At 38.9% G+C, this 24,327-nt stretch overlaps 1 non-coding gene and 1 pseudogene across 1 annotated transcript; one reads left to right on the forward strand and one right to left on the reverse strand.

Moving 5' to 3' along the window:
• Positions 1 to 7,953: 7,953 nt before the first annotated feature.
• Positions 7,954 to 24,019, forward strand: LOC104709335 (putative F-box/kelch-repeat protein At5g24040; annotated as a pseudogene).
• Positions 16,514 to 16,620, reverse strand: LOC147939795 (small nucleolar RNA R71). Its single transcript, XR_015564805.1, has one exon. It is a non-coding gene; the product is annotated as a small nucleolar RNA R71 (small nucleolar RNA).
• Positions 24,020 to 24,327: the final 308 nt, after the last annotated feature.

Genomic DNA, 24,327 nt, shown 5'->3' on the forward strand with positions numbered 1-24,327 from the left:
TCAAGGAAGGTCGTTTGGTAGTACCATCGGGATCTCCCTTCATTCCAAACCTTTTGAAGCAGTTCCACTCTAGTGCTGTAGGTGGACATGAAGGAGCGTTAAAGACGTTTAAGAGGTTGTGTCAGGAGGTGTATTGGAGAGGTATGAGGAAGGATGTGGTAGAATTCATAACCAAGTGTCAAGTTTGCCAAGAAAACAAGTACTCAACACTGTCCCCTACATGGCTCTTGGCTCCCTTACCAATCCCTACTCGAATTTGGACAGACATTAGTCTAGATTTTGTAGAAGGGTTACCAAAATCTCGAGGAGTTAATGCGATCCTAGTTGTAGTGGATAGGCTGTCTAAATATAGTCACTTTATTGGATTGAAGCACCTGTTTACAGCTAAGATAGTAGCAGAGGCATTCATAAGAGAAGTAGTAAGATTGCATGGTTTTCCAGAAACAATGGTATCCGATCAGGACAGGGTATTCTTAAGTAGCTTTTGGTCCGAACTTTTCAAGCTACAAGGATCTGCACTTCATAAGAGCACTGCATACCACCCTCAGACGGATGGGCAGACAGAGGTGGTAAACAGATGTTTGGAGACATACTTAAGATGCTTTGCTAGCCGGAAACCTACTTCTTGGTTTCAGTGGTTGTCGTGGGCCGAGTACTGGTACAACACCTCGTGTCACTCATCTACCCAAAACACTCCTTTCATGGCGGTCTATGGTAGGGAACCCCCAAAATTGTTACGTTATGGTGATACGCCTACTGCAAATGCTTCAGTGGAGGAGCTATTGAGAGAGCGACAACCTGTTGGCAGAGTTGAGAGAGAATCTGGAGCTTGCTCAGCAAAGAATGCAGAAGGGAGCAAACAAACACCGCCGTGATGTAAACTTCCAGGTGGGTGACTGGGTTTATTTAAAGCTAAGACCTTACCGTCAGCAATCTTTAGTGCAGAGGAGGAACGAGAAGCTTGCAGAAAGATACTTTGGTCCTTATCAGGTTATCGAGACGGTGGGGCGAGTTGCTTCTAAACTGAAGCTACCTGCGTATAGTCAAATCCACCCAACATTTCACGTGTCCCAATTGAAAAAAGCGGTTCATAATTGTTTCACAGCTCAAGAATTGCCCCCTATTCTTACACCTACGTTGGAGTGGGCAACTGAGCCTGAAATGATCACAGACATCCGCAAGGGTGTAAAACCGAAGGTTGGTGCTGAAGTTTTGATGCAATGGAAAGGGTTGCCTACTACAGAGTCCACATGGGAGCCGTTGTCAGCCTTGGTGAATCAGTATCCAGATTTTAACCTTGAGGACAAGGTTAGTTCACTTCGGGAGAGTATTGATAGGTGAGGATTCCCTTAGCTTGTATGAAGAAGAAGATGAGAACAAGTGGTAGAAGGGCTCGACAATGGGAGAAGAAGGAAGGAAGTAAAAGTGGCTAAAGGAAGACTCTGAGTGAAGGAGAGTGTTTACTTATATTAATGTACTGTCGTTTTACTTATTTGGAGATGTATTTAAATGCTACCTGAAACCTTAGGGTTTCCTTATCTTATGAAATCAACATATTAATCTCTACTCTTGCCTCTTTCTCCTCTATCTTATCTTCTTTCTTCCCTATCTCATCTCTTTCTTACACGAGTTAGGTCGTGACCTAACATAGTTTCTTGCATAAACAGGTGATTTTGGATCCTAAGGAGCATGGGAAGAATGCTAAAGAGGATTGGAGCTATCAAGTGAAGAGAACAAGGGAGCTAGAGCAGAAGAATCAAGGTCCTGAAGCCCACTCGACCGCCCACTCGACCAGACACTCGACGGTGTGCGGAGAAGGACTCGACTGGATGGAAGAAGCAGAAGAGAGGTCACTCGACCGAGCACATGGTCGAATTGACCGAGTTGCCTCCCTATTTTGCCTGCTAGCAGATTTAGGGCTTCCCCACTTTTCTATATAAGCCCCTAGTACCTCATCGTCGCCCACATGTCAGAGAGTCAGAAATAATATCTTGTAGCCACAAAAACCTAGTATTTACCCCTTTTGGCTATTATCTACTTTTTGCTTTTGTTTAGATTCTCTAGCCACTTTTGCATATTATCTACCAAGCCTTGAATTCCTGCATTACATTTGGTCTAAATTGAAGCATGTTGTGATTTGATGTCATTTCCTACTTATAAGAACCTAATATTGACTTTTAATTATCAAATTGTGCATTGCTTTAAACTAATGGATACCATATACATATTTGGATCATCTTTATCCTTTTTACCACTCTTGTTGATCCAAGTAGCTGATTTAATCATTAAGATCAGTTTCCAATACCCTTAACCAAACCTTCTTTCAAGCCATTTTTATTCTTGTGTGTGTAAGACCTTTTTGGGATTGAGCTTGGTAGAAAGTGTTAGGTTTGAGCTGACAAGAGTAAAGCCTTGTGTAGTTCTAGTTTGCAATTTTCAAACTAGATAGGACTAGGTGGTTTAATTTTTGGGTTTGGTACTTGGTTGATTTGAAAAAGAAAAGAAAAGAGAAAAAGAGAAAGAAAAGGTTAGAGACTTTAGGAGAGGAATGTGTTTAAGTAAATTTAAGCTCTAGTGAACGAATGGGAAGTATGAAATTGTTAAAGATGGTTCTGATCAAAGAAAAAGAAATAAAGAAAAGAAGAGTCTAGCAAAAAGCTTTTATGTCTTAAGAAATGAGAAGAAAAGGGAACCATAGCAAATAAGAAAGAAGCCCCATTCCACTAGATGATTCAAATAAGAAACCTCTCCTAAGGCTTAAAAACAAAAGAGAAAAGGGTATTTGAGAAGAGATGAAGATAAAGGGTAGAACTAGGACAATTTGGGATTAGAATGATAGGATAAACACTTTGGGTACCTTTGGGTAGACAAGGTTTTGTTCTTGTATGTTTCTAAGTGTTCTTACCTTTAGCCTTCTTCTAAAGCTCAATCCATTTTTATGAGAGAACCTTGATATTGATAAGCCCCACTCTAAAGAGAGACCATCATTGTCTCTAAAACCTTTACTTCCAAGCCAAATGAGTTTAAAGCATTGCATAAGTTGATTCATGTTCTTGTTTAAAGAATGTTAAAGGAAATGGTTGATTTGAATGCATGTGGATATCTAAGGTTTAAATCAGTAAAGGTTGTGATAGGCTTGTCTAAAATCTTTAAGTACAGCTCATTCAACTTGCATCATAGTACTAGTAACTTGGACATTGATTCTAGCTAGTTTACTAGCAAGCTTTAGGAGCTGAGATCCCACTTTTAAACCTCACTTTCCTACTTATGTCTTGTTTATTTGCTTGAGGGCAAGCAAAGACTAAGTTTGGGGGTGTTGATGTTCATATATTTCACCTTGTTTTACCCTAGTATATTCACATCTTTTGCATGATTTACTATCTAGTTTGGCCATTATTGAGTAGCTTTAGGAATGTTTATGCATTAGAGTAGATTTGCATTGCATTTGCATAGTTTCTTGCATAAACAGGTGATTTTGGATCCTAAGGAGCATGGAAAGAATGCTGAAGAGGATTGGAGGTATCAAGTGAAGAGAACAAGGGAGCTAGAGCAGAAGAATCAAGGTCCGGAAGCCCACTCGACCGTCCACTCGACCTGACACTCGACCGTGTGTGGAGAAGGACTCGACCGGATGGAAGAAGCAGAAAAGAGGTCACTCGACCAGGCACTCGACCGAGCACATGGTCGAGCCGCCTTCTTCTCTTGTCTTCTAGCCATTTTAGGGCTTTCCCTCTCTCCTATATAAAGCCCTTGTACCTCATGGCCGCAAAAGAGAGAATTTTTTAGAGAAAAAATATCTAGACCTAGTATTTACTCTTTTGGGAATTTATCTACTTTTTGCTTTTCCTTTGCTTAGATCATTAGCCACTTTTGTACCATCTTAAGAAATCTTTGATACTTGTTTGTTCCATAACTTTCTAAGTATTAAGAATTTGAGTTTGATTTCTTCTTCAATATTGTAGATCTCTATCTCATCTTTCTAATCATGCAAGTTTCATTGATTTCTGGGTTTATGATTTTGTTCATCATGTTTAGTGATTGTGAGTAGTGTGTAGAAGTCTTAAGGATGGATTAGGCTGGGTAAAGGTTATAGGTGTTTAGATTGATCAAGCTGTATTGTTATGCATCTCTTCTAGATTAGATATGCTCTATGTTATTCTTATACTGAGAAGGTAAGGATAGATCCTAAGCTTCTTAGCATCACACCAATGTCTAAGTTGTTAGATAAGGCTAAGTCTAGAGGTTATCATGAAGCATGCTAAGAGATTAGATGTTTTGTTTGATTTTTGACATTAATGATCTGGGTTTTAATGCCTGCTTTTATATGTAATAGCTAGTGAGAGCTAGGTCTAAGAGTATCTAAGCTTGATTGTTATTGCCATGAGAATGGATTAACAAGTATTAGAATATCATTGTCTAGAGATAGCTCACTGTTGATTGAGGTTTGTTGATCAATCTAGATAACCATAGCTTGAGTGTAGCCTATGAATCCATCCTTAGGACCTTTCTTTGTCTATTGATTTCCCTGTTTAAATCATGTTAATTGCTTGCTGTTTGATTTGCTTTTGTTTTGCTCTGTTTTCATTGTTTGCTCTGTTTCTGTTCTTCGCTTGTCAACTCGACCTCCCACTCGATCGCACATCCGATCGAGTGCTTGCTCGAGCTCGTTCCAGAGTTTGTTGTTAATGTTCTGCAACTTCCTATTTCATTTCCTGTTGCATTCATTTCATTTCTGTTTGATCATGTTTCATAACTTCTCTTGCATTAGTTTAGTTCTTGTTCTTGTTTAGCATCATCACTGCTTTGTTTTCACTGTTTACTTTGCATTTAGTACCTTGTCTTAGTAGCTTTACATTCTGCATTTTATCATTATCATTAGGTTGCTAGTCAAAAACATTCATCACATTTGGCTTGACTTAGATAAATCTTCATATCCTAATTACTTGCATCACACTCATTATGGATTGACATTCTTTATGCTACAACAACATATGGGTAATTGAAACACCTTGCATCCACTTATTCATTCATCATCCACTATCATCATTCACCATATCACACCATAGAGAGAAAATCATGTTTCAGTAAAAGTCTGTCAATATAATTGTAGGTAAAAAATAGGTAGTGAATGGTAATCACACTATTAAATTGTTCGTTCCGCACTACTAAATTTACTGTTACTATTTGAACCCTAAGATGTTGGCTTTTATGTTTTCTAAATATTTGTTTGTATGCTACATCATTTTGGTAGTATGTAGTCAACGCCTCGGGCGTTCTTTCTAGTCACCCGGAGATGTTGAAAACATACTTCAACAGTTGAGAAAAAAAAAAAAAAAACTTCAAAGAGTGAATCTTTTATTTAACAACAAAGCATAGTCAATTCGGTCATAGAAGTTAATTTAATTCAATTTATTATGTTGACAACAGCCGAGTCGCTGGAGTTTTGAAAAGATCAATGCCGTGACAAATAGAAAGTTACAAACTTTATCTTTTGTGGCAATATTAATTTATTTAGAGTTTTAGCCGCCAGTCAGTACTTATCCCATCATTCAACCTATCTTTCATTGACCAAAAGAAGAAAATAATGTAATAACTAGCATTCGCTGTAACGCAGATGAATATTTGTTGATATACAGTGAATGTGATTCATCGCGAGTGAACACTTTACTTTTCTAGTAATATTACATTTCTTAGTATTATATAAAATTTAAATAGCGAGATACATAATATATTTTTATTTATAAACTTTATTCGTATTAAATTTGATTTAGTCAATATTAAAATAGTGTATTTTGTTAATAAAGAGTTTGTATGTATCATCGACAAAATTTGATTTAGTCATCTAATTTCAGACCCGCTACCTATGGTCGGTGAATAATTATTTTGCATATAGTGTTGGAAATCATAAATATATTTATGTAAGGTTTTGGTATTAAAAAAACATTTGGTTGTAAAACTTAAATGGTGTGTAGTATGTTCTGGTCCGTTGCAAAATTAAATACAACTAGATAGATAATGAATCATAATTTTTTTTATCAACCATATATTAATTAATTATTATTTAAGTAGAGTTTACAAAAGCAATTTCAGAATCAAGCCATCTAGAAAAGTGAGCTAGATAATCTGTTTTGTAATTTAAAAGCGGATTATGCAATAAGTAAATTATACAATATCATACAATTCTTTAAATAATGATAAAATGATATATTGATATAATTAAATTTCTACAATTAAAATTAATAGTGTAAAACTGTAATTAAAAAAAATTACTAATTTTAAAAGAAAATGACTACTTTTTCTTAAAACATTAAACTTCAGTATTAATAAAAGTATAAAATTAATTATTAATCTTAATAGAAATATAATTGTATATAATATTCACCTCTAACAAAATAATTAACTGCTTCTAAGCCATGTTTACTTGGTTATAACCAATTTTAGGACGAAATGGTAATAAGTTTTTCTATACATGTCTAAACATTACGAGTGCATCTCTAACTTTTATAATCAATCATATGCATTGGATTGTGATACATTTTGACCCTAGAGAAACTAACAAAGCTTTTCAATGCTTCCAAACCATGTTTAGTTGGTTTTAACTAGTTTTTGAAGTGTTGACGCTGAAGAAAGCAACGCTGAGCGTTTGAAGCGTTTCCACTAATAGCCACTAAGTTACGTGACAGGCGTGGTTATATGCAGAAAAATTTGATAACTGGGTTCAAGCATCATTCTACATCAAAAGGACATTTTGCAGGTGGAATCCAATGAACGAATACTACCTCCCAATTATTTTTGGGAACTTTGGTGTACCACTTTGTTAGAACTTTGGTGTATCACTTTGTTTACTGTTACGATGTACACCAATTGTATATCCATCACTAATTTACAGTAACTGTTTGGACACTTTTCTGAAAATTATTATTTTTACAATTGGAGGTTGCTTACACGCTAGTGGTAATGAGGGAGTGGAAAACATAGATTTTAAGTGGGATGACGATTCTCTAGATGAGAGGGTAGATTATATGGAGAAGCTGGTAACGAAAGGTCATGAGTTTACTCAGTCAGAATGGCCAGGTATTTGTGCTACTGTGAATGATGGTAGAATCACGAAAGAGGTGTCTCTGCCAAAGGTGGTGTTTTGAGCGAGGACAAAAAAAAAAAAAAAAAAAAATCATGTGATTATTCATAGAGTCGATAAACAAGTCTTGAATCCATTCAGGAAGGTAGCATTCAAAGCGTTACAAATAAAAGATGAACCTACAATTGACATGTTGGTGTTCTTCTATTTTAGTAATGCTTCATGTGATCACACAGTATTGATAAGCATCTTGTACTTTAACTGTCCTTAGCAACGAGCAGGGATCTGCATTGTCAATGTTTCCATCACCTCAGCATATATCCCATAAAATGAGTTGTTTTACAAAAATCATATCTATATATCTCCAAACCCATATATATACACATCTGTTATTTTTTTCTATGTATATTCAGCAAGTCTGGTTATATATATTTCTCTTACTTGATTTTCTTCTATTTTACGTTTAATATTTTTATTCATATCCCCTACTGATTCTACGATGTATCTTGGATTGTTCAAGCCTATGATGAATAGATATTGTATTTTAAATTACTGAAAATATTAATCTGTGCATTCAATTTAACTTAATATAGAGAAATCCCTCAAATGCAAGTTTTTGTAATAAGACAGAGACATAAGCTTTTGGAATGCAAGTACGTTTATTTTTAATATAACAGGAACACAATATTTCTATGTTTATCCTGTGACGCTGTCGTGAAAAATCTGCAAGAGCACACAGATTTCGGTAACTAATAAAATGGACCACGTGGATCAATAATCAAATATCATATAAGTGCCCCCAATAAAGAAAGTGAACGCATCGTATTATATCTCAGCGGACCACGTCTATAATCATTCATAGAAGAAAGAATAAAATGGGAAAATGGTCGGAGTTGCCACAGGAGATTCTCCACTTGATCTCCGTGAAAATCGACAATCCCTTTGACCTGATCCGCTTTCGATCAGTTTGTCCCTTTTGGCGATCCTCTAGTCTCCTCAAATTCAGACACATGACATCACTTAGATGTCCTCTTCCCCTTGATTCTGGCGTGATGATTGTCATATCTTGAGCAGCCGTTTTTACCTTCTTAAGTCTCCTTATCTTGACTGTCCTCGATATTGGTAAGAAAATATAAATAGACTTTTTGAATTTTATTCTTGGATCTTGATGATACATAGATGAGATAATTTGATCCTGCCAGGTTGTTTAAGCTACAAGAAAAAGAGAATGGAGAAGTAGTTGTACATAGTTTGTTCTTAAGAAGAAACTCCTCTGCGTATAAATGCTTGTATCCAAGTCTTTCACTTGATTTGCTTAATTGTCAAATCGTTGAGCTAGCGCAAGAACATGTGGCGTGTTACAGCGAATGGTTTGAACTATTCGAATGCATTTCAAAATGTGAAGAACGTATAGGCTTTATGGGGTTAAGCAGAGAGAAAAACAAATTTATGATTCTAGGGAAACTCTCATTCAATGGTCTCGCCATGTATAGGTCAGTCGATAAGCGTTGGACCGAGCTTGAGATAACACCCGAATCATTTTTTGAAGGGATAGTTCCGTTTAAAGGTAAGTTTTACGCTATATATCGCCATGGAAGAACAATAGTGGTAGAGCCAACTCTAGAAGTGAATACATTTTAGCGGTCCAGACCTTGTGATAAGACAAGGAAACGTTGGGTAAGGACACTAACATTTTCAATCTGCACGCTCTAATGTCACCATTTAACACTTTGCGTATATGGTTTTATGTTCATATTCAGTATATGTCTCCAAACAGCTTGTAATGTCAGGGGACAAATTAAACTCATACTCGTAGAGATGTGCACAAAGAGCAAATATGATTTTCACATACCAAACATCCGTGAGAAAAAGATATGGTTCAAAATATCAGTGTTAAACGAGGAGAGAAACGATTGGTAGTAAGTGGAAGATTGATAAGAAAAGAACTCTTCCTTTATTATCTGAATGAACTGTTTAAAATTGATAACGGAACGGCCTCTAGACGGAGCTAGATCATAATCGCCTCCTCAAAGTCACATACGACTCTGTTTCCACAACAAACAACATAACATCCAACTCTTTTTTGTAAATGTTTATATAGAAAAAGTCTTCATTCACTCGCATGTGTTCTCTTCTCGATCCCCACGTGCTGCTCCTTCTCTGTTCTTCCTACTTATGTAGACTTGATGGGGCTTATCAATACCCCCCTTTCGAAATGCAGCTTGTCCTCAAGCGCTAATGCCGGGTATTGCTGTTGTAGTTCCTTAATAATTTCCCAAGTGTTATCATGGTCAGGTAGACCTTTCCAATGTATTAACGCTTCCAACACTCCATTAGCATTGTAACGAGTGTCCAATACCGATTCTGGTTCAATGACCAATTCATCACACTCGTTGAATAGCTCAGGTAAGGGAATAACCTGTTGATGATCGCCCAACACACGTTTGATATGCGATACATGAAACATTGGGTGGATTTTCGAGCCTTGTGGTAATTGTAACCGATAAGTTGCTCTACCAACCCTCTCTATTACTTCAAACGGACCATAATACTTAGCTGCCAATTTCTGACAAGCTCGTTTGGCCACAGATTATTGCCTATAGGGTCTTAACTTCATAAAAACCCAATCAGCAATTGTATACTCAATATCTCTTCGATGCTTATCTGCTTTGTTTTTCATCAGTTGCTGAGCATGTATCAGGTGCCCTTTATCTGAAAAAGAATTAAACCACGTTCTTGCATCATTGTCTCCAACTCTGGGACCTTAGTAGCTTGCCCTTCAAAGCGTACTATAGCAGAAGGATCACGACCATATAGGACCTTAAAAGGTGTGGTTTTTAACGACGTGTGAAATGTGGAATTATACCAAAGTTCTGCCCAAGATAAGTATTGGTGCCATGTCTTAGGATGAGACGATGCAAAACATCTGAGATAGGTCTCTAGGCACCTATTCAAAACCTCCGTTTGCCCATCAGTTTGAGGGTGAAAAGCTGTACTGTACTTCAGTTTAGTTCCTGACAACTTAAAACAGTCTTTCCAAAAGGCACTCAAGAAAGTATTCCCCCTCTCTGAAACGATTGAAGCTGGGTATCCATGTAATTTACCACTTCATTGATGAATAAACTTGCCACATCAGATGCTGAGTAGGGATGTTTCAGACTAAAAAAATGACCATACTTGCTCAACCTCTCAACTACCACCAAAATCACATTCTTTCCTTGAGATTTAGGAAAACCCTCCACAAAATCCATTGAGATATCCTCCCATACTTGATGTGGCAAGGGAAAGGGTTGAAGTAGACCAGCTGGTGCTAATGTTGAGTATTTATGTCTCTGACAAGTATCACACTCTGACACATACTTCTGAACATCACCCTGTAAGCCCTCCCAATGAAAGGATTGTTGAATCCTCTTGACTTTTTAACACACCCGAGTGTCCTCCTAGCAAACCATTATGATACTCACTTAAAATCAGTGGTATGAACTTGGAATTTTTTGGTATTACCAATCGATTCTTGTACCATAATCTCTCATTCCTCACTGAAAACTTCGAGTGAGTAGATCGCTTGGCTAAACAGTGTTGTACTTCTCTCTGTAATTCCACATCGTGGTCGACTTCATCACATATGTCTTGAAGCTGCAACACCGAAGGTACTGTTAAAGCCATCAACAAATGAGAAAGCAATACTCCTTCTGGCTGTGTCATTCTTGACAACCCATCCGCTGCTGTATTGTCCACTCCTGGTTTGTAAACAATGTCAAAATCATAATTCAACACCTTGATTAACCATTTTTGGTAATCCATAGTCACCTCTCGTTGATCCAATAGGAATTTCAGACTTTTCTGATCTGTATGGACTACAAAATGCCTCCTAAATAAGTAGTGCTTCCATTTTTGGATCGACAACACTATGACCATCAACTCTCTTTCATAGACCAGTTTGAGTCTTTCTTTAGCATTCAATCCATGACTAAAATAAGCGATTGGCCTTTTCTTCTGCATCAAAACGGCACCTAAGCCAAAACCCGAAGCATCAGCTTCCACCGTGAAAACCTCTTCAAAATCTGGTAGAGCCAAAACTGGAGCAGTTGACATTGCCTTTTTAAGATTGTCAAAAGCCATTTCAGCTTCTGTTGACCACCCAAAACTGTCCTTCTTAAACAGCTCTGTTAAAGGTCTCGACAATACACCATAACCTTTGATGAATCTTCGATAATAGCCTGTTAAACCCAGAAATCCCCTCAGTTCTTTCACTGACTTAGGAGTAACCCATTCCACCATGGCTCTTGTCTTTTCTGCATCTGTCGAAACCCCTTTTTGAGAGATGTTATGCCCAAGATAGTCTACTTGCTTTTGACCAAACATACATTTCTTCTTGTTTGCAAACAACTGATTATCCTCCAATATTTTCATGACAATCTTCAGATGCTCCACACGTTGTTGTATTGTAGAACTGTATACCAAGATGTCATCAAAAAACACTAGAATGAATTCCTGAGGTATGGTCTGAAAATTTCATTTATTAACGCCTGGAAAGTTGTTGGTACGTTTGTAAGACCAAATGGCATCACAAGAAACTCATAATGCCCATCGTGAGTTCTAAATGCTGTTTTTGGTACATCCTCCTCCCTCATTCTTATTTGATGATATCCAGCTCTTAAATCCAACTTCGAGAATAGAACTGATCCGTTAAGCTCATCTAAGAGTTGGTCTATCATAGGTATTAGAAACTTGTCAGGGACTGTATCTTGGTTTAGTGCTCTATAGTCCACCCAGAAACGCCAACTATTATCCTTCTTTCGGACTAGCAAGATTGGGCTGGAGAATGGACTGTGGCTTGGCCTAATGATACTGAAATCAAGCATTTCCTTTACCATTCGCTCCATCACTTCTTTTTGTGCGTGTGGGTAACGATAAGGACGTACACTCACAGTCGTGGTCCCATTTACTAGAGAGATAGAGTGTTTGCGTCCTCTTATTGGTGGTAGAGATGTGGGAACCTCAAACACACCATCAAACTCCTTCAACACTGCTTCGAAGCTATCATCAATCAACTCAACCACTGTCGAATTTGCTTGTTGGTTATACAGCTCCATTGCCACTCTTTTTGATTTAATCTCATAACCACCTGACAATGACTTCAAAGACATCTTCTTGATCATCAAATCAGATTCTTCCTTTAAAGAAACAGTCTTGCCATGGTGAATTAATGACATCTCATTCTTTTCCCAATTCACCCTACAATCACCAAGGGTTCTCAACCAATACACTCCCAATATTACATCAATCTGCCCAAGTTCTAGAGCGATGAAGTCAGTCGTAAACTCTAGGTTCTAAGGAGAGAAAGTAACTTTCTCACATACTCCTAATTTATTTACCAATATACCATTTCCCAGTTTAACATTTAGGTTTGGATCATCTCTGCATTTCAACTTTAATTTCTTCACCACAGCAGGGGAGATAAAATTGTGGGTTGCTCCACTATCTAGCATAATCACCCCCGTATCCTTTCCCACTGATCCTCTTAATTTGGTTGTAGCTGGTCCCGAAATTCCTCTAAATGAAGAAAACGAAAGTGCCATGCACTCTCCAATTGGTTCTGTATATTCATCTTCATAACTCTCATCCAGCACTTCCACTTCATAACCGTTAAACACTGTTAACACTCGTAAATCCTTGTTGGGACACTTGTGATCTCTAGACCATGGAGCATCACATTTAAAACAGATCCCTTTTCTTCTCTTCTCGTCCAATTCTGCATTTGTATTGTGTCTTCTTGGTCTTTGCTCTACTCTAGCGACTTGTTTATCATTGTTCACTATCAGATCTGTGACCACAGTCTTCATCTTCCAAGTATTAGTGTTATGGAGAGCATTCCCTTTGTTGTCAGCACCAAGATTTTCCTTGTTGGCTATCATTAGTTCCTTCTTAATTACTCTCCTCATGATGCTTGACTCCATAGCTCTAGCTTCTGCTACCATCTCATCTAAATTGCATGGCTTTTGCATATGAACTAGCTCCTTAATTTCTTGTGTTAGCCCATTCAAAAATATTCCTTCTAACTTCTGTCCGTCAAGACCATTAACTTGTGATGATAAATCTTCAAATCTCTGTATGTAGTCAGCTACTGATCCAATTTGTTTGATACAGAACAAGCTCTGACTTGGTCCTCTGATCTTCAAATTTCCAAACCTCAACATCAGACTCGATTTAAACTGTACCCAGCTTCCAAACTGTCTTGTATTCACCACCCAGTTATACCCACTTAAGGCTTCTCCACTCAAGTTGAATGATACCAATGCTAGCTTTTCCTCATCGTTGTAACCCCCAATGCGAAAGAATCGCTCCACACGGGCAATCCAACCATAGACTCCAGCTCCATCAAAGATTGGCATTTCCACGTTCTTAATCAAGTTTTCCCTAAGCCCAGGCCTAATGTTGCTATAGCAAGGTTCCGAATTGGAGAAACGTACCTGATTGCGATGATCTTGGGTTTATAACGACATCGAATGGCTCGAACCACCAACTTCACGAGTTGTTTCAATTCCTGGCTACGAACTGAGCACCAAATCCAATTTCCTAGCCAAATCTTTCAATTTCTTATCACGCGATCGCATCTCATTGCTTAAAGACTCGATCTTTGCACCCATTTGTGATCCCAATGATTCAATCTTGGTCTCCAACTTGGTTTCTTGTTTACGCATTTTGCCTAACTGATCGTAAACATCAGCCAAAGATTCTTCGTGTAGTTCCTTTTCTGCTAACTCGCGCACCAGAGATAATCTGATCTCCATCACCATTGTTGCGATTGTCTTCTTCGATAAGCTGATAAAATCCCCAATTTTGCGAACCCTAACTTTTTGCCGTTGCGTTAGATTCAACCTGATATGTATATATTTCACCTTTTTTAACCACTGTTTATTTAAATCTTTTACATGTTTTATTAGCCTATTTTGTCACTTTCATATAGTTTAAGGACTGTTTGTGCATTAGAGTAGGATTTGCATTGCATTTGCATTGTTTCTTGTTTAAACAGGTGAATTGGACTCAAGAAGCATGGAAATAGCATCTGGGATGAGAAGAGTGCAATCAATGGAGCGGATAGGAGATGGATCAAGGAGAAAACCAACAAAGCATGGAGCACTCGACCACCTATTCAACCATTCACTCGACCGTCTGACTCTGAAGCACTCGACCGTCTGACTCTGAAGCACTCGACCGTGTGGAACTCAAGACTCGACCGGTGGGAAGCAGAAGGATGACCACTCGACCACGTCCACTCGACCACATTTGGTCGAGTACATCGAGCCGCCTTGGTATTTTGTCTGGTAGCCAAATCAGGGCTTCTTTCCCCCACTATATATACTCTTTGTACCCCATGGCCGCAAAAAAAAACACTCTTTAGCCAAAAAAGTCTTTGTAGCCACCAAAAAACCTAGTTCTTACCCCTTAAGGGGTTTTAGGATTTATTTACTGCTTTGAACCTTTTATTTACAGTTTTTCTCAGATTTCTATACTTTGTAAGTTCCATAACTTTCAGTGTATTGAGAATCTGAGCTTGCTTCTTTATATTAAGTTGTTGTTCATCATCTCATCTTGCTTATCATGCTAGTTTCATCATTTTGTGGGTTTATGTTCATCATCATCATGTTTTGTTCATCTGAGTAGTGAGTTAGGATTCTGGAGATGGATTAGGCTGGTTTAGGGCTATGGTAGTCTGGAATGGTCAAGCTTGCTTGTTTAAATATCTCTTCTAGGTTGGGTGTGCTCTAAGCTGTTCTTATATATGAGAGGGTAAGAGCAGATCTTAAGCTTCCTAGCATCACACCAATGTCTAGATTGTTAGATAAAGCCATCACTGGACATTATCATGCTTGTCCCAAGAGATTGGTTGCACAAGGTGGTTTTTGACAAGTAACGGTCTGGTTCTTAATGTCTGTTCAGTATGGTTTCACCAATGAGAATTGGGTTAGGATGTTACTGTAACTTGATCACTTCTGTCATGAGAGTGGATTAGTGAGTCATTAAGATCATTGTCTAGAGATAGCTCATGTTTGATTGAGGTTTGTTGACCAGTTTAGATAGCCACAGCCTGAACACTAGCCCATGAATCCATCTTTAGAAGCCTTCTTTGTCATTTGATTGTTTACTTATCGCATATTATCCTGTTTCATTGCATTTGTTTCAGTTTAAGTTTGTCAAGATTTCATCTGTTCTTCGTTAAAACCCACTCGACCTAGTCACTCGACCAGTCACACGGTCGAGTGCTTGATCGAGCACATTCGGGTTGTTCCTTTATTTTCAATTCTGCACATTCACTGTTTTATCTACTGCTTTAAATTCTGTTGGTTTAATTTCAGCATTGCTTACTTTGTTTACTTGCATTTAATTTCTGTTTCAAGCATTTTACTTTCTGCATTTACATTTATTTCATCAAACTGTTTCACCAAAACCACTTTCATACTTGGCTTAACTTGGATTACTGTTCATACTCTGATTGCATGCACATCGCACACTTTATAGATTGACATCTCTTATACTACAACTGCATAAGAGAATTGAAACCTCTTCCACCTGATCATATCATTGCTTATGTCTCTGTTTGCTGGTTTGTATACATTCATTGCATAAGTGCACATAAGAAACCTAAAAAAGACTAGTTTTAATTGGCGTCGTTGCCATTAGTGTGATTTGTTTCATTTAGGGTTTACATAGATCCAAGATTAAGTTTTGTTACTAATTGTTCACCACTATCACAGTTTTGGTTGGTTGTTTTGAGTTTCAGGTACACCACTCGAGCATACACTCGATCGAGTGTCCTTCGACTCAGTGATCAAGTACAAGTCAGTCAGTTCGCAAATCGACCAAGCAACTCGAGCCAGCACACGATCGAGTGTCAGTCCGAGCAGTTGGTCGAGTTAGTTGATGCAGACAAGATCAAAGGGGAATCAGAACTTACAGAAGTATATACATCACATCAATCGCCTACCAAGGGACTTGAGACAGCAGAAAACCAGGATCCTTCAAGAACAAGAGCAACAGCTCCTAATGGATCCACCTATTCAAAGACCAAGACAAATTGGAGCAGGAGATGCTCCAAATACTCATACACAAAGAGCAGGAACAGTTCCTCCTGCAGTTGCAAACAATAATTTTGAAATCAAAAGTGGGTTCATCACAATGATTCAGTCAAACAAGTTCCATGGTCTACCAATGGAAGATCCTTTATACCACCTTGATGAATTTGACAGGCTCTGTAGCCTAACCAAGATCAATGGTGTAAGTGAAGACAGTTTCAAGCTCAGATTGTTTCCTTTTTCACTTGGAGACAAGGCTCACTTGTTGGAGAAGACCTTACCAACAAAAGCCATCACCACATGGGATGGATGCAAGAAAGCCTTCTTAGCCAAGTTCTTCTCCAATGCAAGGACAGCAAGGTTGAAGAATGAGATTTCTGGTTTTGCACAGAAGAACAATGAAACTTTCTGTGAAGCTTGGGAAAGGTTTAAGGGTTATCAAACTCAGTGTCCACACCATGGGTTCAGCAATGAGTCCCTAGTTAGCACCCTATACAGAGGAGTTCTACCAAAGATCAGAATGTTGCTGGACACTGCATCCAATGGGAACTTTCTCAACAAAGATGTGGATGAAGGATGGGAACTGGTAGAAAACTTGGCCCAGTCAGATGGAAACTATAATGAAGACTATGATAGAACTGTCATATTTGTGGATTCAGCCCCAGATGAGAAATACAAGAAGGATCTGAAGATTGTGAATGAGAAGTTAGATAAGATTCTGCTCAGTCAACAGAAGAACATTCACTTTCTTGCTGAGGAGGACACAACAAATCAAGATGGGGAGAATGAGGTAGCTGAGCTATGTTACATCCAGAACCAAGGAGGTTTCAAGCCCTACAACCAGTTCAAGAACAACAATCTGTCTTATAGGAGTACAAATGTGGCAAATCCACAGGACCAAGTCTATCCACCACAACAAGCACAGCAACAGCACAATTATGTGCCTAAACAACAGAACCAAGGTTACCAGGGTCAAATGTGTCCCCCACCAGGGTTTCAGACCACCCAAGCCCAGGAACCAGACTTAAGAACTTTGATGCAGCAGCTATTGCTTAACCAAGCCACTGGTCAAATGGAGACCTCCAAGAAGTTTGCTGAGATCAACCAGAGAATAGATTCCACTTATAATGACCTGAACATCAAGTTTGAAAGCCTTAACTCAAAAGTTAAATTCATGGAGAGCACTATGGCTTCTATTTCAGCTCCAAAGCCTAATCAACTACCTGGAAAAGCAATTCAAAACTCAAGGGAGTTCACTGCCAAGGCTATCTATGTTACAGAGGATGATATCACTGGGGACAATGAGGTTCAAGATGGGGAGGGTATTCAACAAGTTTCAGCTCAGAATGAAGCAGGATACCAAGAAGAGAAGGCACTCGACGGTGCACTCGATTTAGCACACGATCGTGCACTCGATCGACTGCCTGATCGAGCCAATGGTCGGGTAGACCCCACCGAGTCTGTTAAACCTACCAAGTCCATTCCTCCAGCTTATAAACCACCTCTGCCATTCCCAGGACATTTCAAAGCACAAAGGCTGAAGGAACTCAGGGAGATAATTGAAAGGAAGGAAGTGATGGCTTTGAAAGAAGAGGTTGTCATTGCATTCAAAGAAGAAGAGAGAGGACCTGCTTTGGAACAGTATACTCCATATCCTCTCTACCAAAATATGCTACTTGAGATGTCCAAGAAGAAAGCTCAGAATCAGGACAAGAAGGATCTTGAGGAGATTGAGGGAATTATCATCCCAACCAAACTTGAAGATCCATGTCCATTCAATTTGCCTTGCTCCTTTAGCTATCTACACTTCAAGAAGTGCTTGTGTGATCTGGGAGCATCTATTAGTGTAATGCCTTATTCTGTAGCACAAAAACTTGGGCATACTGAATTCAAGTCTAGTAACCTCCACATAAGTCTAGCTGATGGATCAGATAAGGAGGTGGTTGGGAAATTGGAAAGCTTACTAGTCAAGATAGGAAAGGCCAGAATTCCTACTAATTTTGTGGTTATAGAGATGGATAAGGAGCTACAAGATCCTATCATCCTAGGGAGACCATTCCTAGCCACTGCTGGAGCTGTCATTGATGTTAAAGAAGGACTGGTAACCTTGAACATAGCTGAGGGTTTAACCATGAAATTTGATATCAATAACCCAACCAACTTGCCCTCCATCAAGGGTCAACCTTTTGCTGTTAAGGACAGGAGTGACTATGAGGTCTCAAGAGAAGTAAAAACTGCAAAAGCTCAGCTCTCTTCTCATGAGGAATCAGTTGAAAAGCTCAAGGTTTTTGTTCAAGAATTGACTAACTTGGTGAAAGATCTCCAAGTAAGGCTCAACAAAAAGACTTTGAAGAAGGCAAGACCAAGACTCAAGATCAAGAGTAAACAAGCTTCAAGTGTAGTGACTGTTTCGACCAACAACAAGGACCATGGTGACCAATTTGAACCAGGGGGACCTCATCACCTCTCTGGTCTCCAAACCCAGTTTAAGAAGGAACCAAAAGTCAAGCTGAATGACTTTAAACAAGCTCACTAGGGAGGAAGTCCCTAAGGTATCTTTGTATATAAGTTTAATTCCCTTGTGTTTTTGATGTTTTTCTTTTATGTTTGTTTTGAATAGGCTTTTATATGAGGCTTGTACATGGACTTAAGTGAGTTTGGACTCATGGGGAAGGAATTTCAAGGCCACTCGACCAGCCCACTAAGGAGCACACGATCGAGTGCCCAATCGAGGCCAGGCCCACTGGATTCGTTCTCTTTGCCCACTCGATCGAATGGAGGGAGAAACAATTTTGAAATTCAAATTTGGTGAAGCACTCGACCACGTGGGATCGAGTGGTAGGGTCGAGCATGTGCCAAAGTGAGTCAAAGATTCCAATTTTGAATTTGAATGGTATACACGCTCCACCCTCGTCTCTTTGTCCCCTCCACCTCTTGTTAGAAGCTCTCCACACTCTCTCATTTGCATAAACATTTCAAATTCTTGTTAGAAGTCTCTTTTAAAAGCTAAAACTTCATTTCTTTCTATCTTGTTGGTTCACTAACCTATTGTTTTTGAGTTTTGAGTTTGTTCTTCCAAGTTTCTTTTGAAATGACTTCACAAGAGAGAGCTGTTGTTCGCCGAGCAGCCACTAAGCTTGTAGCTGCCAGCTTTCCTGAGCTCCAAAAGGTGCCTTATAATCCAAGAGAAGCTGGGGAAGACACGCGTCCTGGGACTCGACCATGCACACGGTCGAGTGGTAGGTCGAGTGGCTCTTCGAGTAGGAGAATGCGGCAGAATCAACCTGAGGAAGAAGACTGGGTAATGAGTGAGGAGGAAGTCGAATTGGTGTTCGATTTTTTTGAGCATAGGAGGAACATTTCAAGAGAAAAGAGGCCAGGTGAGGAACCATCACAAGCTGAGGAGTCACAATCTATGGGAGTAGGGTCCCAACTGACTTTGCCATGGTCCTCATTGACCAAATAACCTACTACAGAAGTTCGGTCAGCAAGCTACACAAGAGGGGCTCAACTAGAGTCCTAACCATTGGAGGCATCATTACTCCAATACTTAAAGCTGCAAATGTCCCACTTAGAGGTGAAAAGACCAAGTCAAGATGGATTGACATCCCATATCTCACCTCCACTCTCATTCTTTCCAAGGAGAAGCATCATGGGAAGTACCTGTTCAATTTTGACCACCAAACAGTAGGCAAGGCTCAATTTGTGCTGCCAAACCAAGGAGCTACATCAATAAGTCAAGGGCTCAACATTGACTTTTGGCCAGCAGCTGAGCTACTGTTTGATGGATCAGCCCCTTATGTTAAAGAACAAACTGGTGATGTTGATATGGCTGATGGGGAAGAACAGTTCTACTTTGAATACTATGAGCCTCAACCAAGAGATAGTAGAGGAGTAAGAGAGATAGCCAAGAGGGTGACACTACTCCAAAAGTGGAACAAGTGGCATGGTAAGACAACTGAGAAGCTGAAGAAGAAGTTGGCTAAGATGTCCAAGTCCTTCAAGGGTATGAAAAAGGAAATTGCTGAATTGAAGAGTGGAAACACATCCCCAGCACCAGCTGAGCAATTGAGAAGGAGCAGCTCAACCAGGGTACTATCTAGAGCTGGAAACACTTTGGAGCCTTCCAGAGCATCGTCATTTGAGCCATCACTAAGGAGAAGAGGTACAATCCGCGCAGAACAGCCCATTTCGAGGCACTCGACCAGTGCACTCGAACCGACACTCGACCGAGTGCCTCCAATGCACACGGCCAGGGACTTCTCCATGCCTCAATACGGCTTCCCAGCTCCTAAGGGTTATCCACCTTACCCCTATAGCCAAGCTTACCCTCCTTTCCCACCACAGTACTTCATGGACCATGCACTCATGCAGCAATATTTTGGGCAGCAAGGACAGCACTTCCCAACTCGACCAGTCACTCGACCGAGTCACTCGACTGAGCACTCGATCGAGTGCATGTCCGGCGCCATAGTCGAGTATCCACCATCTCCTTCAACAAGTCAGAATCAAGCCCAAAGCTCAAGCTACACATATGACAGCATGGCTGAAGATGTGGATAGCTTCTTCAATAACCCTTGAGGTACCAATTTCACCTTATCCACTGTTTATACCACTTAGTTGAATGTTTTCTCTATTTCAGTTCTTAAATTCTCTTTCAAATTTTTATTACACAAGGTACTGAGTAATTTAAGTTTGGGGGAGAGTTTAAGACAGCATTTAACATAGTTTGTTGTTTTCTTATTTTTAATTCCTCATTAATATTTTCATTGCATCTAAGGCATAGAAAAAAAACAAAATGTAGTTTGCATTGCATATTAGGATCTTGTTAGCATGTTTCATATAGGATTGTTTCATATTTGCATTGGGGATCAATGATGAGTTTAGCCTTGTTAACACTGTTTGAATTCACTAAACTAGGATCAATGCCCAAGTTAATAGTACTTTGATGCTAGTTGAGTGGCTAGAAACATAAGATTGAACCAAGTCTAGAATTCCTATATTGCATTCTGTCTAAACTGAAGCATGTTGTGATTTGAAGTCATTTCCTATTTACAAGAACCTAATATTGATTTTTAAATATCAGTTTGTGCAATGATTTAAACTCATGGATACTTTGTATATATTTGGATCATCTTTCCCATTTTTACCACTCTTGTTGATCCAAGTAGCTGATTTCATCATTGAATCAGTTTTCCCCACCCATAACCAACCTTTCTTTCAAGCCATGTTTATTCTTGTGTGTGTGAGGCCTATCTTGGGATTGAGCTTGGTAGAAAGTGTTAGGTTTGAACTGACAAGAATAAAGCCTTGTGTAGTTCTAGTTTGCATTTTTCAAACTAGATAGGACTAGGTGGTTTAAATTCTGGGTTTGGGACTTGGTGTGTTCAAAAAGAAAAGAAAAGAGTGAAAAGAGAAAGAAAAGGGTAAAGTCCTTAGGAGGGAAGTGTTATAAAGTAAATTCAAGCTCTAAGTGAAAGAATAGGGTGTAGTAAAAGTTTCAAATAAGGTTCTCGTCAAAGAAAAGAAGAGTCTAGTAAAAAGCTTTATGACTTGGGAAACAAGTAAGAAAAAAGGAGCCTCAGCACTGTTTATTTACATCTTTTACATGTTTTATTAGCCTATTTTGTCACTTTCATATAGTTTAAAGACTGTTTATGCATTAGAGTAGGATTTGCATTGTTTCTTGTTTAAACAGGTGAATTGGACTCAAGAAGCATGGAAATAGCATCTGGGATGAGAAGAGTGCAATCAATGGAGCGGATAGGAGATGGATCAAGGAGAAAACCAACAAAGCATGGAGCACTCGACCACCTATTCAACCATGCACTCGACCGTCTGACTCTGAAGCACTCGACCGTCTGACTCTGAAGCACTCGACCGTGTGGAACTCAAGACTCGACCGGTGGGAAGCAGAAGGATGACCACTCGACCACGGCCACTCGACCACATTTGGTCGAGTACATCGAGCCGCCTTGGTATTTTTTCTGGTAGCCAAATCAGGGCTTCTTTCCCCCACTATATATACTCTTTGTACCCCATGGCCGCAAAAAAAAACACTCTTTAGCCAAAAAAGTCTTTGTAGCCACCAAAAAACCTAGTTCTTACCCCTTAAGGGGTTTTAGGATTTATTTACTGCTTTGCACCTTTTATTTACAGTTTTTCTCAGATTTCTATACTTTGTAAGTTCCATAACTTTCAGTGTATTGAGAATCTGAGCTTGCTTCTTTATATTAAGTTGTTGTTCATCATCTCATCTTGCTTATCATGCTAGTTTCATCATTTTGTGGGTTTATGTTCATCATCATCATGTTTTGTTCATCTGAGTAGTGAGTTAGGATTCTGGAGATGGATTAGGCTGGTTTAGGGCTATGGTAGTCTGGAATGGTCAAGCTTGCTTGTTTAAATATCTCTTCTAGGTTGGGTGTGCTCTAAGCTGTTCTTATATATGAGAGGGTAAGAGCAGATCTTAAGCTTCCTAGCATCACACCAATGTCTAAGTTATTAGATAAAGCCATCACTGGAGATTATCATGCTTGTCCCAAGAGATTGGTTGCACAAGGTGGTTTTGACAAGTAATGGTCTGGTTCTTAATGCATGTTCAGTATGGTTTCACCAATGAGAATTGGGTTAGGATGTTACTGTAACTTGATCACTTCTGTCATGAGAGTGGATTAGTGAGTCATTAAGATCATTGTCTAGAGATAGCTCATGTTTGATTGAGGTTTGTTGACCAGTTTAGATAGCCACAGCCTGAACACTAGCCCATGAATCCATCTCTAGAAGCCTTCTTTGTCATTTGCTTGTTTACTTATCGAATATTATCCTGTTTCATTGCATTTGTTTCAGTTTAAGTTTGTCAAGATTGCATCTGTTCTTCGTTAAAACCCACTCGACCTAGTCACTCGACCAGTCACACGGTCGAGTACTTGATCGAGCACATTCGGGTTGTTCCTTTATATTCAGTTCTGCACTTTTACTGTTTTATCTACTGCTTTTAATTATGTTGGTTTAATTTCAGCATTGCTTACTTTGTTTACTTGCATTTAATTTCTGTTTCAAGCATTTTACTTTCTGCATTTACATTTATTTCATCAAACTGTTTCACCAAAACCACTTTCATACTTGGCTTAACTTGGATTACTGTTCATACTCTGATTGCATGCACATCACACACTTTATGGATTGACATCTCTTATACTACAACTGCATAAGAGAATTGAAACCTCTTCCACCTGATCATATCATTGCTTATGTCTCTGTTTGCTGGTTTGCATATATTCATTGCATAAGTGCACATAAGAGACCTAAAAAAGACTAGTTTCACCCCGAGATCACGACACACCAATTGATTTGAAAAAAACTCTTCCTTTATTATCTAAATGAACTGTTTATAATTGGTAACGGAAAGGGCTCTAAACGCAGCTAGATCATAACCGCCTCCTCAAAGTCACATACGACTCTGTTTCCACAACAAACAACATAACATCCAACTCCGTTTTTACAATTTTTATATAGAAAAAGTCTTCGTTCACTCGCACGTGTTCTCTTCTCGATCCCCACTTGCTGCTCTTTCTCTGTTCTTCCTCCTTATGTAGAACTGATGGGGCTTATCAAAGATATGGATGGTCGCGTCTTGTTCTTAGAGCACTATTGCACCTTCTCATGCTTGGCTAATGAGATTCCGGGATTTAGAGCTAACTCTATAATCTTCATGGACTTGTGGGGAGGATCTAACTCGTATGAATACGAAAGCATTCTCGTGTTCGAATTCAATGAGCAAGGCGTAAGATCTTTAAGAGATATACCAGAGTATATTGAGCTGTTTCCATCTCCCCCTGGTTGGGTAATCTCCAACGAATGATCTTATCTTGATCAGTTTATTATACGTAACTAAATTTTTTTGGTTGTGCTGTAAACAAAGGGTTACCTTGTAGTTGCACTTCGATCTATTATTAGTAAAAATTTCCCAATGTGTTTATATTATCTGGTCTTCGACCGTTGGTTGAGTCTAATGATGTAGTAGATGACCAAAACAAAATTAGCCATGAAACAAAAACAAAAACAAAAATGAGTCAAAATGGTGAAAGTTGAAAAACAATTACGTAAATAGTTAAGTAAAATATATTTGATTTAGTATAATTATTATGATGATACTGAAATACCCATAAC

This window comes from Camelina sativa, chromosome 8, assembly GCF_030686135.1.
Source record: "Camelina sativa cultivar CO46 ecotype springtype chromosome 8, ASM3068613v1".
NCBI classification, from domain to species: domain Eukaryota; kingdom Viridiplantae; phylum Streptophyta; class Magnoliopsida; order Brassicales; family Brassicaceae; genus Camelina; species Camelina sativa.